At 35.2% G+C, this 6854-nt stretch overlaps 1 long non-coding RNA gene across 1 annotated transcript; it reads left to right on the top strand.

The window, feature by feature from the left end:
* Nucleotides 1–235: 235 nt before the first annotated feature.
* On the top strand, nt 236–5798 carry LOC121430069. Its single transcript, XR_005971997.1, has 4 exons — nt 236–441; nt 2845–3100; nt 3598–3900; nt 4624–5798. It is a non-coding gene; the product is annotated as an uncharacterized LOC121430069 (long non-coding RNA).
* Nucleotides 5799–6854: the final 1056 nt, after the last annotated feature.

Consider the following 6854-nt stretch of genomic DNA (forward strand, 5'->3'; position numbering starts at 1 on the left):
CCCCTTTTTTACTCTCAAATTTCCGTTCCAAGGCGTAGCATTTTTTTCTTATTGAAAAAAAGAACAAAGAAAGCTGCTCCAACGCTTCGCATATTTTTCGTTACGCTGTTCCGGTCGTATTGATCTGTTACAAGGAGCTGCATTTTTGGTGAAAAGCGGCCGCAGAGCACTGTCTGACCATCACCTCTGCTGCACCATACACACACGCCCGGCCCCACGGCTGTTTCAGAGTGAAAATAAGCTTAGCGCCCCCTCGCGGCCCAAGTGCGCATATGCATTTAACGTTGTTGTGCTGCAATCTCTACAGGGGCGATGAAAAAATCTTTGGCGAATGTTGTGGCATCTGGCGCTGACACGACCAACTCTCTCTGTCTGTCCCCAACAGTTTATTTATTTCGCAAGAATTCCGTGGAGGAAACATTTTTTTCCATGTTTGAAGTCGTAAGTATGGCAATGGGATTATACGTTTTCTGTTTTTTTTTCCATTTTGTGATGTTGTTTGCGTTTGCATAATCCAATGTTAACTCGCAAATCTGGACCTAATTATGGAACTTTATAAGGTCCAAAATGTAAAAAGTCCGGTTTGTCAGCATTTCGTATTTATTTTAGTTTTGTTTTCATTGCACTTAAGATTCATCTGGCGCATTTTTTCGTGGGACCCAACATTAGAATTTACTTTAGGTTCATTTTTCGATACAGCACATTCTGTTTTTACAGGATGTGGGCGCCGCTACCTCGGGTGAAGCCGGGCAGGGCCGGGTCGCGGGCCGCCTGGCTGTGTGGTCAGACACCGCTCATGTACACAGCAGCTCAGCTGCGTTTCGTGAGCTGAGGCAGAGCTAACCCAGGGAACTCCCGTCCGCGTAGCGGGCGGGAGCCCAGGAGCTTACCGTGTAATTGACCATACTCAATGGTCTACAAGGGTAGATTATGGTCAAAATATCTAGCAAGATAAATTATGAAAACAGAAATTATGCACTTACCACGATTAGGCCTATATGGATGATGGTCTAACGAGTGGCAGTTTTTCAGACATCTGGGCACAGACTGGAACCTCAAAAAAACGAAAAGTTTTCTCCTACCCCCGTCTCGATCGGCCATTTTTGTTATGAATTGCCACGCGTTAGACCTTCATCCATATACCGTAATCGTGGTAAGTGCATAATTTCTGTTTTCATAATTTATCTTGCTAGATATTTTGACCATAATCTACCCTTGTCCCGTGAGTATGGGTCAATACATGAGCTCCTGGGCGCCGGACCGCTCTGCGGGCCGGCGCTCCCTGGGTTAAGGCAGAGCTAGCTGAGCCAGACTGCCTGAGTGAGACTGAGAGTGCATTTGCTGTACATGTAATGATTTGGCTGCGCCTAATGCTGCTGAGTGCTAACTTTGACTCGTAAAAAAGGGTATTTCACAGTCTTGGTCTAGACTCTTATTTTCACAATCATGACAACACTTGCAATATTTTTGGCCATTTGTTTTTTTTTTGCATACAAATTTACAGTCAGTGTTACCCATATCTGTGATACTGCGGCTATATTGACTACATCGCACTAGTGACTAGATTCAAGGCCAGCAGTGCTACTGCTAGTTAGCCTGGAGGACTCGGTGATCATATTTTTTATGATTTTGATATTGCCATTTGATCAAATGACAATATTATCAAAATCATAAAAAATATCACTGAGTCCTCTCGGCTAAGTGGTAGTACTAGTAGGCCCTATAGATTCTAGATATTTTAATTGATTTTTTTAGGGTGGGTTAGATTCTGCTTGAGGTTTGAGGTTTTTCCAGATACATGGGGGGGGGGGGTATTGCATTAAAAATATGCTGTACTGCATAGAGTCTATACGGCGGGTCTGGGGATTGGGTTTGAAATGAAGGATTTTGTGTTTTTTTATTTCTTTAGATTTTTTAATTGATTTTTTTAGGGTTAGATTCTGCTTGAGGTTTTTTCAGATACATGGGGGGGGGGGGGGGTATTGCGTTAAAAATATGCTGTACTTCATAGAGTCTATACGGTGGGTCCGGGGAATTGGGTCTGAAATGAAGGATTTTGTGTTTTTTATTTCTTTGTTTTCTCAATTTTTTAGTTTCAATGAATCAATAACACACATTGCTACATTTATTCACAAGAAACTATACACACATAGGTCAGGTAGGCCCTAAATTTTAATTTTCTATTGTATCAGACCAAAATATACATTTATTATTATAGTTCATACATGATAGTTTATCTCTGCACGCGCTTCTTTTGTGGCATTTCTTGTTTACTAAATTTCATCATAAGATGACTTTCATTTTTCAAAGATCCTTTTATCTTTAATATAACATGTCTTCTGTGTGCACGTTTTGTACAGGGAAGATTAGCATAAATTCTGTTCGTCTTTTTTATCATCATGATAGTTGTTCTCTGGTGAAACATGTATTCAAAGAATTTCTTCTTTTGTTGATTTGAGTGTTGATACGTCATATTTAACTAATGTCACCAACATAATCTGAAAAATCTAATTTCACACATGAAAATGACATTATTACCAATATATTTATAGGTCTTTTTATTTTATGTATCCTTTCAACTAGTTCCCCTAGTCTCAAAAATTGAAGGAAAAAATATGTATGTTACATCAGAGGTTAAATCTAAATCATACCTATATTACATCAGATAAAATAAACATCTAAAACAACTGCCAGCTATATTACTTTTTATATAAAAAAATTAAAAAATTATATCACACAATTTTCAGTAATAATCTACACATCTGTGACGTTACAAAATAGAATAATTTGAAATTTATGTCTCCAATATCCTGACTTCTACATTTAATCTTCTTCATTTGTCAGTTGCTTGGTGATGGAATGAGTCATTTTCTGAAGCAATGAGATGGAAGGAACCTTCATAGCATCCAACAAACAAGGATTTCTATGAGGCATTGTGTTTTCCACATTGCAGACCTCTGTATCACCAACTTAAATGAGCCTCCACCTGTCCACCATGATCTCCCCCAAACTTAATCCACACCTCTTCTTCAGGAATTGCCCCATCGTGAGTTGTGAGAAATCCATTCCTGTGGAAAGATGATGGAACATGAACATATGGGTAGGTTTTGATGATTTCTACCAATTAATAGCTTTAGCTATGAAAAAAAAGGCTGGCCTCCCTCAACATTTTTAAAGATATTTCTATTACTCTTTTTCGTTTGAGTCTTCTGGTAATGCAAAATTTGAGGCCACACTGGTGACAATCGGCACAGTTTTAAAAAAATAATACAATTATGCAAGTGCATATCAGATCAAAATTTGCTCAAAAACTTGTTTTAGTACAAATCCAATGCTTTATTCTGTCTCCAGGAAAGATTTATGATTGTATATATTATTCTCACTTTTGATGAATTTAATCATGAATCTGGTGGCAGATTATAATATCTATTGTCATTTAAAGGTGCAAATGAAATGATCATGAATAATCCTTTGTGGCAATGTCCTTGAGATGAATTTATTGATTTCACATTCTTTATGATCATTAAAACTATTAAAAATAAAGCAATATTCTGGTGCTAACTTTTCTTTCTGTTTCTGTTGTCTAACCACCTCCAGTCTGTGACTCTGCTATGGACCTAGTGAATCACTGTTGACTGTCCATAGTTCAAGTGAGGATTGGCAAACCTGGTCATTTCTTGATTACCTACAGAATGCAATTGCAACATATGCAAAATCTTATGCAGGAATGGGGCTATAGCAGTGATGGGACACTACATTTGACTGTGAAGATCAGACGATGCAATTCCCGTTGGTCAGCCCCCCCCCCACCCCAAGGAGCCATGCACTGCCAGAGATCTTGAGCCAGGTCTTCAGTGGTTATCCATTGATAAGAAGAACGGAGATAATAAAGACAGTGAGGTCAGTATGACATTAATTCTCAGTGAAAATTACCTATTCATCTGTCTGTACTGTGGACCAATTAAGGTGCCCATCATTCATCATGGCCAATGTCTTTGCTGCATCTTGTTATGTAAATCTCTTTGAATGACTATTAAACAAGAAGAAGCTTTCTTCACATGTATAAGCTCTAAAGCATATATACATAACAATTTTGATTTAATATTTTGATGGCCATTCATTAGAAGACACCCCCCCCCCCCCCGCAATTCAAATTTGGTGCTTTTAAATTCATCTGCCACTATACAGGTTGAAAGAAAATGCCCCCACTCACTTGCATGTACACACTGGTTCATGGCTCCCAAAATTTTCACCACAAAGAAAAGGGGATAAGAAAAGGAAAGTAAAAGGGTGAAACATATTACTTTCTGAATATTGTGTCAATTTCTATCACAGTTACTATTACTTAAATGTAAAAATTAGTCAATATGGAAGAAAATGCTTGAAGATGAGAAATCAAAGTGATTTGGATATCATAAGGAAGGGGATATATACTTTTTTTCCAACTATAAGTAGATCAACATCTATACTTGTAAACCATTCTTTAAAAAAATTATGTTTTATCTATATTTCAAAGAAATAAACAAGTAGTATGTTGCATTTGTACAGGTGATGAGCTTTGAATTGAGATAATTCTCTCATGTAATTCACAGTGCTAAGAATTTGCGTTACTTACTGTTCCAGGTATCTTGTTGATTTCGACGTGACCATCTTCCTAACGCTTCTTCCAAACAATGAACTGGAGGCTCTTTCCACGAATGAATGTTTAGCTGCTTCAAGTGTGATTCCAGCTTTTTCAAGAGCTTCTTGTTGTTCTACTTCTACTGGCCTTTATTGTAGTTAACATGTCCTGTGAATGTTTTTAGGAGCCCAGTTTTGCTACAAACACAGTAAACCTCAAGTTCACATATAGTTAAAAAACGGTCTACTTGTAACATTATCTAGGAAAAAGTTCTACAAATTGGACATGGTGAAACTTTTCATTCATTATGTTTTCAGTATTTACTGAGGTACTCACTACAAAAGGAAGTTGGGGTCAAAAGGTCAAGTTTTTGTTCAACTTGGTCACATTCCTTTATTTCTGCATCAATTATGTTCACACTACATCTGATCCTTGGGTAATACATGTACTTTCATTAGGATAATGGGTCAAAGGCCTAATGTTAATAATCAACTGCCTAATGTTAATAATCAACTGAAAATTACTTAGTCAGAAAAGGTGGTTTATTGGATTCCCTATCTTTTGCTTATAATTATTTTTTTTCAAATTTAGTATTTCTCCATCAAATCTGACAAATTCATTATTTTTTTATCAATAATTATTAAACGATGTCAGTAATAAGAGTTTTGAGAAACATGTGCAAGTATATGTACCAATATCCATGTGCAGAATATTTGCTGCAAGGTTAAATGCTACAGTGAAATTTTAAAGTCCGCAACCATAGGATACGGGAAAAGAGTTCTTGCAGCCTTTGATGTACTTATAAAGATCAAGATAGAATTCACCCAAAACATCTATTAGGTGTTAGTAGCTGAAAATATCCTAGATTAGTTCAGAACTATTCATCTGGAAGAAGAGACAAGTCAAAGCATTTTAAACAATTTCAAAACTTACCTGCGCTATATTTGTTTTTAATTGATATGCAGTTAGAATTGATCAAATTCTGATTGCAAGCTGACAAATTTATTTAAAAGGAGGGTATTAACATGAATGTATTTCAATACAAATAAGACATCTCTGGCAGTCTTGCCTGCATTATTATGCAATTCAATATGGTCAGAAGTTCGGTATGGAAATGGGTGGATAATGGAAAAAGTATTTGTCGAGTTAAATGCCAATAATTGAATAATATTAAATTCAATTATCAATAAAAAAAAAGACTTCTGGAATGTCTCTCTACAGTTATTATTCATGACATGTCTAATTATACTACACTAGTAGGAAAATGTCATAATAATCTAATATTCAAATTGAAAAAAAAAATTTAGTTCCAATAATTTAGATATATTTCACTTCAAACTTTAATTCAAAGACTACAGGCATCACTTTTTATACGCCCGTCTTGAATGAATGAGGAAATCAACTCTTTTTAATATCCATATATTTTTATTGATCTTTTACAAACGTTTACGTATTTTATTTTTTATTATTTTTAATTTACTATTTCCTCATTATCTTATGTACATGTATATAAATTTTCTTTGCCAAAGTATTCTTGCCTATACACATATTTCTCATGTCAGTTTTTACAAAGGTTACTGTTTTTTAATGTTTAAAATATGTAATGAGTCTTTTTATTGTTTTTACTTTGTATACATGAACAATTCAGCCATTTGGCTGCGACTCATGTTTCTAATAAACCTTGAATTGAATTGAATTGTATGTTAAATAGTAGGTTAAAAACAACTGAAAATATGTATTATAATAGCAATGTATTATATTGTATCATATGAATTATGACTATGGTTTACATTTCTAGTCACTTAAAATGCAGAGAACAACGAGATTCAGATTATTTTTACAAATTCAATAATTTTGAGAATATAAAGGAATGAGCTACATGTGCATGTCATATCCAATCTAATCAATTACCAGTAGTCACTTATCTGATTTGTAATTTATATTTACTGTATTTTTAAGTCTTGTATCATTGCATAAAAAAATTTATCCACGGGGTACTGAATTTGCCAGGCATGTGAAGGTGAAAGTATTTTTTCAGTGTTTTTTTTAATTGTTATGTACACTGTAATTGATATGCATACAACAATGATAGATAACCAATTTTTATGGCTGTGTGAGTGGTAGATCACATGAAATTTGCAAATATATTGTTTTAAAATGACTGATTTTTTCATATTCATATTAATTCTTTTTTTGGGAGGGGGTAGATAATGCAGACCTGACAAGTGACCAT

Source organism: Lytechinus variegatus, chromosome 16 (genome assembly GCF_018143015.1).
Source record: "Lytechinus variegatus isolate NC3 chromosome 16, Lvar_3.0, whole genome shotgun sequence".
NCBI lineage: Eukaryota > Metazoa > Echinodermata > Echinoidea > Temnopleuroida > Toxopneustidae > Lytechinus > Lytechinus variegatus.